The sequence below is a fragment of the Ruditapes philippinarum genome, unplaced genomic scaffold (assembly GCF_026571515.1).
Source record: "Ruditapes philippinarum isolate M1 unplaced genomic scaffold, ASM2657151v2 ctg67_1_1_1_1, whole genome shotgun sequence".
NCBI classification, from domain to species: Eukaryota; Metazoa; Mollusca; class Bivalvia; order Venerida; family Veneridae; genus Ruditapes; species Ruditapes philippinarum.
The window spans coordinates 697,785-710,154 of NW_026859561.1; the positions used below are offsets into that span (position 1 = coordinate 697,785).

The 12,370-nt window shown below is 31.2% G+C and overlaps 1 protein-coding gene across 5 annotated transcripts in view; it reads left to right on the plus strand.

Moving 5' to 3' along the window:
- Positions 1 to 12,370, plus strand: part of LOC132756982 (transcription factor egl-13-like) — a 148,827-nt gene that overhangs the window by 86,408 nt on the left and 50,049 nt on the right. The window lies entirely within an intron of this gene.

The window sequence follows — 12,370 nt, forward strand, 5'->3', positions numbered from 1 at the left end:
AGAGCAAATGGGTGTGAAAATCTAAAGCAAACATAAATTTAGTTTTTGTTTAAGGTAAAATGTAAATCTTGGCAACATGTCACACATCCATTACTTGACCAATAATTATTGTTACATTTTTTTTAAATGTCTATAAATATATATTAACCAATGAAGGGCATTGATCAAAATAATTTTCCTGCCACCATGAAACGTTGCAGCCTTATTTCAGCACATGAACTGCATGTACATCACATGAAATTTGAAAGAAGCCTCATGTTTAAATATTTTCTCAAGCATAGTTTGTTGTCATACGAATTCATCTGTTGCAATTTTGACACCATGTTGACATTTGTTTTGCTTTAGTTCTTGAAGAGAGACCAACAGCTTTACAGGGAGAGCTTCAAGAGCTAAGAAAAACAAATGAGCAAAACTCCATAAAACTAAGCTAAAGAGATTAAAACTATGCCAAAGACATGATATTTATCTTCATCCAATGACACTATCTACTCACCTTGGTGAGTTTTTAAATCTATCAAGTAGTATCAGCATAACACTAAATTCTTGTCCCTGTTTTGAGAAAGCACTGATAAAGATTGTTTCAATTTCTGGGTAATGACTCTGCTGACATACAAACATGTTTGATTGATTGTGTTTGTAAATTTGTGCCTAACTGGGTGAGAAACGATGAGGAAAACCTGCTGCCTGCCCCATTATTGTGGCATTGTGGCACTAGACTGATTGCATTTTAATTTTACCCCCTCTTTGCAATAAGAAACATTTGACATCTGATTAGAGATTAAAATTGGCTCTTCTTTTTGCATTGTGTCTAATTTTCTTAATTTCTTGGCTTGTTATCAAACTCATCACAAAGCTTAGGTTCTTGAAGTTTAAGTTTGGTGACCAGACTGCTTTTTCAGGCACATGATTGGCTTGTTGCTAAATTTTAATCTTAAAAGTGAGCAGTGGAAGAGTTTCTGTCTTATAATTTCAAGATTTTTTTCTCATTATTACCAAACATATATTAAAAATAAAATTTCTATACACAACAATTTTATTATTATTAGGCACCCATGGTTCAAAATGATGACAATTACTCTATTATCCTATGCATGAATTTCTTCTTGCTTGTAGAAGAAATATTTTTCCATCTTAGATAATTCCTTGCTCTATGCCTTTGGGTTTCAGTGTTCCAATTAACCTATTTTCATGCATTGATTTATGATAGAGATACACAATGGTCAATTTATTTTCCCCAATCTATTACCAGTTAATAGGTACAGCGGGTTGCATAAGACCTTCTTGCTTTCCTGTATTTTGTAATTGGAGATTGTAAATTAGAGTTGCTTTCCTCTCAGATTGCACCTTATATAAACAGTTGAGAGCTGCGGCTGTCTTTCTTATGTCTTTGAACAATATACAAAAGGCTCCACTATAAACATGTGCTTATTGTAAAGTTTATGTAATTTTTGGAGCAGCAATTTCCAGATGTTTCTGAATCTTATTTTTGAACTATGTTCATTGTTTTGAAATTCGGTGCACAAGATTTTCATGTTTTCTGTTGCCATGACTTCTTTTTGCATGATTGAAACTTGATAGATGGTATTAGATGAAATATTAGGTGCTTCTGTAAGCTTATGTCAACATCATATACATCATATTACAAATTATAAAATCTGATTTGGTTTGGAAAAAAATTGTATATTTTTTATGGTTCTGAGCGTTATTCCGGGCAAATTAATATATTTAATTGGTAAAAAGATATAAAAAAAGTTGAGGAAGGCTTTCAATATAAAATAATTTTAGACAGTCTTGTGTCAAAAAAGTTAAGCATGAATAAATAGATAAAATGTATTTATGAAAATAACATCATTATTTATTAGAAAGTATCAAAGTTGCTTATGTTTCTGATTCCAAATAATTTGGACTCAAAGGCTCTTCACAGTGAAGATTTGTCAAAATCATCAAAGGAGCCCAAAGAAAGAGAAAAAGAACCAAAGTGGCAAAAGTCCAGAAACCATATTATATATGGGCTAGCCGTGGATTGTAGAGAGTGGATGACTGCAGAAGCCATTCAATTACAGGCAACTATAAACACAATCAGTATTTGATTGCTTGACAGGTGATTACGGAAATTGAAACCCCCTTCTGTTGTTGTGCTATAGCCTATTGTAGATAATATAATGCCAAGGTTTTTCCGCAATACAAAGATTGTTTGTATATGAACTGACTATTTATTGCTTACGTCTGCTCTTCGCTTCTTTTGCCTGTACCCATTTTTTGTACGCTTTGTTCTCTGTGAATTTTACTCCTTGGGAAAAATGTATTGCACTTGAGTCAAGGAGACTTTTCTAAGAAGTATTCTAACAAAATCATTGTAGAAAATAACAAACTTATTGACGGATATTGTTGTTTCAGAATGTTCTAAGAATTGATAATAATGAAATAATTACATGATATTGTTCTTCTAGAGCTTAGAGTGTTCTTTTTGCTTCCCTCTCTGTAAGGTAACAATATGAAATAGTTATCTGCCTTTTGTTCTGAAGGAGGCCACTGAGTGGTTTTATTGCTTCCAAGCACAAATAAGTGTTTTGGTTCCAAGTTATAGAAATGTACATGTATGATATGACTGGTTCTAATGCTGTAATGGTTCCCTGCCTTCATTCCAATTTTAGAAACAATTAGAATATTTTTGTTCAGTTCTCTCTGCAGTAAAATATAATTTATAACAATGTTTTGGTTCCCAGTAGTAAAACACATGAGTTGCTACCCAATTATAGAAAAAATAATGTTCTTCCATTTAACAATGAAGTAAAATGTTGAGGATTTATTTTTAATTCATCTGAAAATATTCTTGTAGACATGACATGATAATAACTGTAATTAGCATATTTGTTATCCAGTTGACAAAAATGCCATGTTGACATGAACAAATTATCCTGTTGACATAATCTATAAGGAAAGAACATGTGTTTCATTTTGTTGCTGAAAATCAACTGTTTTTTATATCCTGTTGGCTTATCATACTTATTTCTATGATGTATATTGTTGTTATTGAAAATATCTCAGTAGCATTGTCAGAATGATCATATTAGCAAGCCATTTAGTGTCTCTCGTACATCACATTGGGACATCACACTTCACAGGAAACAACATTTATAGAGACTGAAGTGCACTTACTGTCAAGAAAACTTGATAAAACCAAGTTCTGTTAAATGGCAGCTCTGAATACATAAAACATTGATTTGAATTCTTTTCGAGTGCACTTTGAAGGAAACTGTGTTTTGCTTCTTTAATTTTTTTTTTACTGTTATTGTAAACATTTGCTTATTTTATCACTGGAAGTGTTTCCTTTTTAAAAAAAGTATGTATACATGTCATACAAAGGTATGAAGGAGCATGAATTATTAGAAAGCTCATGTTAACAATAACAATAATGCAAACCAGTCATGATATTCAAAATCTGATTGGTTAAAATTGAATTTAAATTTGAAACTGGCCAATGGCAGAATTGCATTTATAGACTGGTTTACTTCTTCATTAGACTGATTTTATGTTCTGTTATCAATTAATGACAGTTACTGTTAAATTGCAGACAAGGTAAAATGGAGTTGTCATTTTTTATATGAAATTCGTAACTCAGCAGTTTTAAATGTTATCGCAGGGAAATGATTTTGTCTGCAATAAATTACAGGTTTATGATAGAAATAAGTCCTCATTTATGGAGTTTAATTGTGAAACCAGATCTTCTAGACCAAACAATTAAAGACCTGCTTATCTTTGTATTTAGACAGTAGTTTGGCGTTTTCATGGCATAAGTGGCCTATTCTATATCATGTGCAATCATGTGATGATAAATATCTTAATCCATGGTTCCTAGCATAAACACAAATAAAGGGGTTATATTTTTGGGATCTCCACCGATCTCATGGATCTCTTGTTTCTAAACATAATATACATGATTGTAAGGGTGTTAGATTATGACACTTTCCTCAACATATCTGTAGATTAAACATGACAGCATTGTCATGGTGTATAGCATGACTTGTAATGAATATCTAACTACTGTTCTGATATGAAAATAAAGGGACTGTTGTTCTTGGAAATAGCCCAATGGTATTAAAAAGTCAACAGTGACGTCTGGCATGTTTTCTTGTTGTTGTTGGTTATTGTTTTTTGTTTTCTTTCATGTTGTTTTTTTTGGGGGGTGGGGGGCGGGGGTCATGTTTTTTTCTCTCATAATATATTAATTTTTAGTGTTTCTGGTAATAATATTTGGTAAATAAGAAATAACCCCCTCTACAGTCAGACAGTTTCTGTCATATGTTATACTGTGATATGATGTACTTTATATTCTGATTTATATTGTCTTTCTTAGTATTTGTAGAGATTTTGTTTATCATATAAGTCATATTACAATTTTTATGTGTATTTTAGAAATTTTGGGTACGTCTTCGGTTTGCAATTGGGTGAGGATGGGGGGGGGGGGGGTAATTGATGGTATCATGCCATCATAAAATTATTTTCAATTTGTTTATTTTCTACTCCTAAGTGTTATGTAATGAGTTATTTCATTCTTTCAGGCATTATCAATCCTTGCACATGAAATTTTATATTGTTACAGAAGTAATTATCATGTTCTATGCCTTTGAAGAATCAATTAGATTCAAAATTGTAATTTGTTTGCGAGTGTCTTAGGGCAATTTATAATTACTGAAATAATCGAAGTAATTTGTTTTTGATTGGATTCTCAAAGCGATTTTGTCAGTGTACTGACTTACCTTTAGTTATCTAATTATAATCTACAAGGCTGACCATATCTTTCTTGTCTAAATTTCCTTTCATGAAATGAAAATGTGCCTGGGATATTATCTAAATATAATGTTGTTTTTTTTGATAATCCGCCACCTGTACTTGGTGCCACAACTGGATCATGGATCACTCCCCACCCACCAGTCCACGACCAGACGAGCATTCTTGATAATAATTAAATATAACCTCGTGAAAACAGCAGCTGCGTGGACCGAGACTTTTGATGTACAATTTGTGTACATTGCATCAAGAACAAAAATCTCCGGCACCCCTGCTATGAAGAACTGAAATAATTATTATTGCTTATCATTTTTCAGGGTTATTTCACCATTTTTATATTTTCTAACGGAACAGGTGCTCCCGTATTAGCTTCATTTCTTCAGTAAATCTTTGGAAAATCTTAGTTTCAGAACAAATAAATTGTTTCAAGTCGAATCTAATGGAATATTGCTGAACCTGTCTGTAGGGTAATTAATCAACGATATCAAGAAAATAGCTCCGTTAAATGATTAATGCTAATCTTGAACACTTGTGGCTTAATTATGTGCTAATCTTGACCTTTTGGAGAATTTTGATGTATTTGTTTTTACTCCCAGTCATACCAAATTTTTTATTCTGTAATTAATCTTGTTTCATTGGAAAGAAAAGCTTATTTTGTGGCCTTTTCGTGTGTTACAGTCATTCTTCATTTCTTTCTTATTTTCTACAGAAATCACTAAAAATGGGTGGGATTTTCTGTTATTTCTCTCAGAAATAGTTCCTTAAGGCAAGCCTGATATAATTGACAACTTTCTACTGAACTTTTTATTGTTAGGAAAATCCTGGAAAAGTTTAACACTCAGGGTCACTTTGACTAATTTTATCAAAGATTCTTACAGATATAATACAGTCATTGACAATATGTGAGAAATTTCCGAGTCAACACTCTTGGTGTATGCATTGTCATACAGTTGTGTTATCATATAAATATATTGTCATACAGTTGTATTGTATTACAGTTTGTATTTTCACAAAGTTGTAGTGTAATACAATTATATTGTCATGCTATTGTATTGTATTACAGTTGCAGTGAATTACAGTTGAATTGTATTACATTTGTATTGTCATACAGTTTCCTGAACTAGAACCAAATAATCAGCCCAGACTTTGCAATATATCTTAGTTGATTTCTAGCTGAAGGTCCAGTACAAAGCAGAGAGTCCAATACTCCATCATGTAAACATAAAATGTCAAGAACTAATTAAAGTTCTGATAATCCTGATAAACATGACTGGACATCAGTGATAAACAGGGGCGGCTTACAGAAGCTGGTCAGTTAAACAGAGGCTGGTTAGTAAGTAGTTAGCAGTGTCCAGATTGGCTTGATGACAGGTATGTATCAGATCAAAGTGATTAGAAAGGCTGTGGCCTATCAGCAAGGTGATTAAGGTGAATGGATTGGATGAGATAATATATACACCTGATCTTTCCATGTTGATAGCATCTACAATTTCTGTGTTATATCATTGTAATAGTATTAAAATAGTTCATAAATTATTAATAATGATAAAATAAAAGTCTGCTTTGAAAATGAATTTATTGCAGCTTGATATTTTAACAAAGAAAAATGTAAACCTGCAATGTAAAAAATTGATATCCTTTTATTTTGTCTTTAAAATATTCATTGAAACATTGCTTTATGCCATCTGGTGTCTAAAGATTATGCCTTCATATCTGCCTCTAAACCAGGGTTCAAGCACTAATTGGGTCATGACTTTGTTTCGTAGTAAGACACCTGTGAGTACAGGTGAGTCCAGGAAATCATTTTGAAATTGATATATTCAATGTATATAAATTAGTCTTTAGTGTTAGTCAAGATCTGTCTGAAAATAGATAGAATTTAGTTAAACAAATACACTTTATCTCTTCATCCAGCACTGAAGCATCATGTTGCAGATCTTGCCTTAATTAGGTCTTTATGACTCAAGACTGTAGAATAGTGAGGCACAACAAGAGAACCTAACTATGAAGCTTGTAATCTAAAAATCTATCCTAATCATGCTCCTGACAGCTCACACCTTCCCCTCATATCTCATCTAACTGACCAGCTCAGCTACCATAATGCTCTATCATCAAACACCATTGGTCAGGTTTCATAATTGACCAACACTTGATAAGACACTACTGATAAGCCCAAGCCTACCAGCATTTATTATCACACTTTGCCTTATTATCAGATTGATAGTGACTTCAGTTACAATGCAAATAATATAGCTGTAAACAGGAACTTGAATTTATCAGAAAAAAAAATGTCATGATGTTGAAATTAACAAAAAAAATACAATAGAAATCAAATGAAAAAAAAACCCTCATTAGATTCAATAGAAATTATCTAGATTACAATACAAAACATAAACCTGAAAACAATAATTGCTTACATCAGGGAAAAATTGAAAATAATAATATCAGTAGTTTTAGCAGAATCAAATTTTCCTAAAATGTTTTTAATTTAAATATTGACCTTTATTGAAATATATGACTGAATTGAAAAATATTGATATCATAATTATGTAACAAATGAGAATGGAACAAAAAAAATGGCCCAGGAAAAGTCATATTCAGAGAGGTTCCACCGTGTATATTTCAATATATCCTTTAATACCTTGCTCGAAGCAAAAGTGATTGGCCTGTGACACGAACATAGAGCAAGTCTGTATGTCTGAGCAGTCTTAAATTCTGTCTTATGACCAACTTCAAATGTTTTATCTTGATTTCCCAAAAAATTGATAATGTATAGGTTCAATAAAATGGAAGCTGGTCAGGTTTATTTAAGAAATGCAGAAGGTAACATGTTAAAGACAACATAAGTGTATGGAAACAAACAACGTAAAGTCCACAATTCATCGGAGAATGTGAAGAAGCCACGGAGATGTGTTTATCTTAACGTGCAGCTCGTGCATTTCTCTGTAAGTTGAAGGTATGAAAACAATGCCATTTAGACACTCAGTAATGTGTTGTTATTGCTGAAACAATCAGAGGAATGGCTGTTAAGAATGCTAGAAACTTGAGATATATCAAAATATTCCTCACCTTCGGCCATACTGGCATGCATTTACCCCAGCACTACAGGCTGGGTTTCATCTTGTTTTGAGTATTTTGTTTTCAGGGATGAAAGAGGTCTTGGTTGAAGGTCTATATAATATCAAAATAGAAGAACAAAACAGAAGTTTATCAAATAATATGACTTGAAAACATTAATCTGTTTGTCTATATCTAAGGAGAGCTTTGCTATAAACTTGTATAAATTCATTTCTAAGATCTGTTTCACTGATAAGCCATAAAGAATTATCTTATTCTCATATTTTTGAATCATTGTGCAGAAGACCAAATTAAGAATTGACTTTTATACAGTTTCTTGTTTTCTCCCAGAATAAGAGAAGTTTATCCAGGCTCCAAGATTACGTTACTGATTTAGAAGGTCAAGTTTGTAATATAGCTTGATCATTTGTCAATTTTAGCCTGTATTCTGTATCAGCAGATTTAATGCAATAGTTTTAAATCTTTGAGTTGTGGCTCCAAATATGTATGACAGTTTTTAAAGCTAATTTTGTCACTTTTTGTTGTAGAAAAAGCTGTCAGAAATTTCTGAAAGTGTGCAATATTTGATGAAAATGGCATTAAACTTTTACTTAATCATTGTGGTACCCAGCTCAGTTTGCTTATATCAAACCCTTGAACCATATTGTGTGGTACCAAACTCTGTTTACTTAACCCTAAACTCACTTGACTTAACCCTTGTGGTAGAAAATATAGAAAAAAGAGGTTGGGAACTGTATTTCAAATGAGGTTGGTCTAGTAAGTTGTGTGAATATCCAACTTTTTTCAGCCTGGGCTGCTATAATGTTGTGACAAGACTGAAAAGGGACCAAAAAAAAGAGAAATTTCTTAAAAATGATATGACCCTTATACATATATATATAAAAGGTCTGTTACTTTTTGAACTTCTATTTTAGTGCTCATGGATGTCATTTAACAAGATTGCACTTGACACCGCCTTGTTTCATGTCATTGTGGCTTAGAACAATCCACTAAAGCCATAATTATAATAATAAGTTCTAGATCAAAATGCCAGTGCACCTATAACATTTTTAAATATAAGTAAATGTTTGGAAATACATGTATGGTAATTTGGGAGATTATGACCCCATCAGTGTCATTTTGGAGTGAACAAAAATGTATTGACTATATGGCATCACTAACATATGAAGAAACCTGAGCCATAGATATTGATGAGATAATGGTCTGCTTGATTAACAATAATGCTTACAAGTGAATTGTGGAGAACAGGTGCTCTCCTTATTGACGGACAGTAATTAACTACATTGGACATAGTGTATCTGCACATTAGAGATACAGTAATATCTTTATTCTATATCATTCTTACTTCAGGTGTCTCTTGGGAGGCAGATACTTACTGCTTACATCTGTAGAAATATATAATAATTCTGACATTCCAACTGGACTAAAATATACAAAATATTTGTCAGATATCATTTGCCTAACTTTGTCTTAACATTAATATTAATTAATCTTTACAAAAAACAAAAACATATTTTTTGACATATCATAACATAAAAACTTGTCATTTATGTTGCATCTTCACACTCAAAAATAAAAAAAACTTGTTACTGGTAAAACACATAAAACATTTAAAGTGTGTATTTACTTTTTTGCAATGACACTGCAATGAGTTGTTAATGTATACAAAAAATGAGAAAATACCAAGTGTTAAAAAAAAAACTATGTAATTATACATGTCATTCACAAAAGTTTTGAAATAATGATTATATTTAATATATCTAAAAATGTTCACTCTTAGACATTGGAATAAATTGTTCCAATACATGAATTATTATAATTGGCTTTTATTAAGAATACTTACTATATTATAAACCTGTCAATCAATAAAAACAATACATGCATGATTGAAAGATGGATGAATTGAAGAAACGTAAAATAGGCTCAATTAATTTCTGTGGAATCTTCATGAGTACAGTTACATGTAATACCAGACATAAAATAATCGTTTAAGATGTTTTTTTCCTGTACTATTGTTTTCTTTTCATTCATAACTACTTTAACAAAATCAATGAAAAAACAACATCATTTATCGAGGAGGGAGGGTGTCAGTTTTTTTTTTTCTCATGGAAATACAACATATTGATGACCTTTGAAGGAACATTTCACTTTGTTTCAAGAACACCTTTATTACGAACAGATGCAATACTATATCAGACAATTGAAGAGCAAGTGCTCTTGTGGCTTTTTCCGGAAATAATTTGAACAGGATGCTTTTGTTTTTGAAAATAATAGAATCTCGCTAATTACCGTGGCTAAATCTAAATCTGAAACAAAACGAACAGAAATTAGCATGTTAGAGATAGGCCCAGAATGCAACAGGAGTGTTCTTGTCTTTGTTAAGTATCTTAATAAAGATAATTTTAAGACAAGTTGGTAGATCGATAAACACAAAAACTGTTGTACAAGCAATGAATGTATAAAGAACAACTTTGAATGCAACATTATTGTATAAATATAAGTATATTATAATAGTGCACAATTCTGATTCTGAGGGTGGACCTAGGTTAAATGTTATTATTACCAAGTTTATCATAAAGTTTTGTATACCTACATTATTTTAATATCATATATTAATTTACTTTTTATCATTATTTAATTTTATATTATCATATTATTACATTATACCTTGAATTTAAAGTAAATTGCTGTTTGTTTATCGATTAAATTTCATAAAAGGTTGGAAACTGTATAATTTATTTGAAGAAATTAGATTTTACAGTTTACTTAATTATTGATATAAATTTAAGTGAGATAGAAAATTTTGGAAAGACTGTTAATATAAAAATTAAGGTAATTGGTCAGATATATTTTTTGTGTGGTCTTGTTTAGAATTTTTGAAATTATTAACCCTGTGAGCTGACTGAAGTTATCAACACAGACACCTTTCATCTGGAACAAGGTTTATCAGATAATATAATGTATACATACAACTGATGGGCAAACAAAATACAAACAGTACTGTTATACAAGTGTTTACATAACTAACAAAAACAAAAACATCAGATGTATTTTCTGGACAACCCAAGATTGGCAACAAGATATGTGCAGACACAAAACAAGTGTCAGACACTTCACCAAAGTGGTCAGTTACAAGAGATTGACCATTAAGATGGTGTTAGCCACAGAGATGACCACTGTAGATACAGCAGTAGGCATGTTTACAGTAAGATGGGTTTGATAAAGTATTCTTCAAGTGGTTGAAGACACTTGTAAACAGAGAAAATACTCTATTCTGACATTAGATGCTCGTATTTTGACATTAATCCACTTATACCAAAAACTGTAAAACAGTGATGTCAGATATCCTGATTGTCATAGACAAAATTGCAGCTCTTTGGTCTGAAAAATGAGTTATACTTATATTACTTATCTTTCAAGTGCTGTCAACTTACCAGTCCATTATAGCTCTTTAAAAATATAATTATGTCAAAATTAAATCAATTATTAATTTTGACCATGACATAAAAAGAAATGATTGTATTAGAAGTCAGGTCTTTGAAAGCTGGTAATAATTTTATGCAATATTTTTTTTAGAAAGATTTCAATACTTGTCAGCATACAGGATTTATAGTGCTATTTAATTCATATCTTCTTTACATCTACATAAGGGTATTCAATGATAGATGCACTTCACTTATCAGGACTAAGACTCTTCTGAAGAAATAACCATGGAATGCATTTCATTTGTTGATTACCATTGCATGTATTTTGGTTATTGACTATTGCATGTATTTCATTTGTTGACCATTGCATGTATTTCAGTTGTTGACCATTGCATGTATTTCAGTTGTTGACCATTGCATGTATTTCAATTGTTGACCATTGCATATATTTCAGTTGTTGGCCATTGCATGTATATCAGTTGTTGACCATTGCATGAATTTCAGTTGTTGACCATTGCATATATCAGTTGTTGGCCATTGCATGTATTTCAATTGTTGACCATTACATGTATTTCAATTGTTGACCATTGCATATATTTCAGTTGTTGGCCATTGCATGTATTTCAGTTGTTGACCATTGCATGTATTTTAGTTGTTGACCAACAAATGTCAAACAAATCTTAAATTAGATATATTGTTGTAACAAAACAAAAATGAAATGAATTTCATGCAAGAAGAATACAATTTTTAGAATCAACATTTAAATTGCCACAAAGTTGATCAGTTTATAAGCTAATATAGAGCTTGGAATTTAAATAATCTCAAATCTTGGAAACTTTTCCCATTTAGTCTGAAATAGTTTTCTTAATTTTTTTTTCTCTCAGAGTAGTTTCGTATAGATGTAACTCATAAAAGTTAAATATAATTAAAGTTTCAAATTAATTTGCAGAAAATTATATTTCATAATGTATCATGAAGATCTCTGGAATTCATAACTATTCTAGCAGACTTCATTTATATGAAATTTTGATATAAGATAATATGAGGCCACTCAAAGAAAGTCCTTGTAATATTTC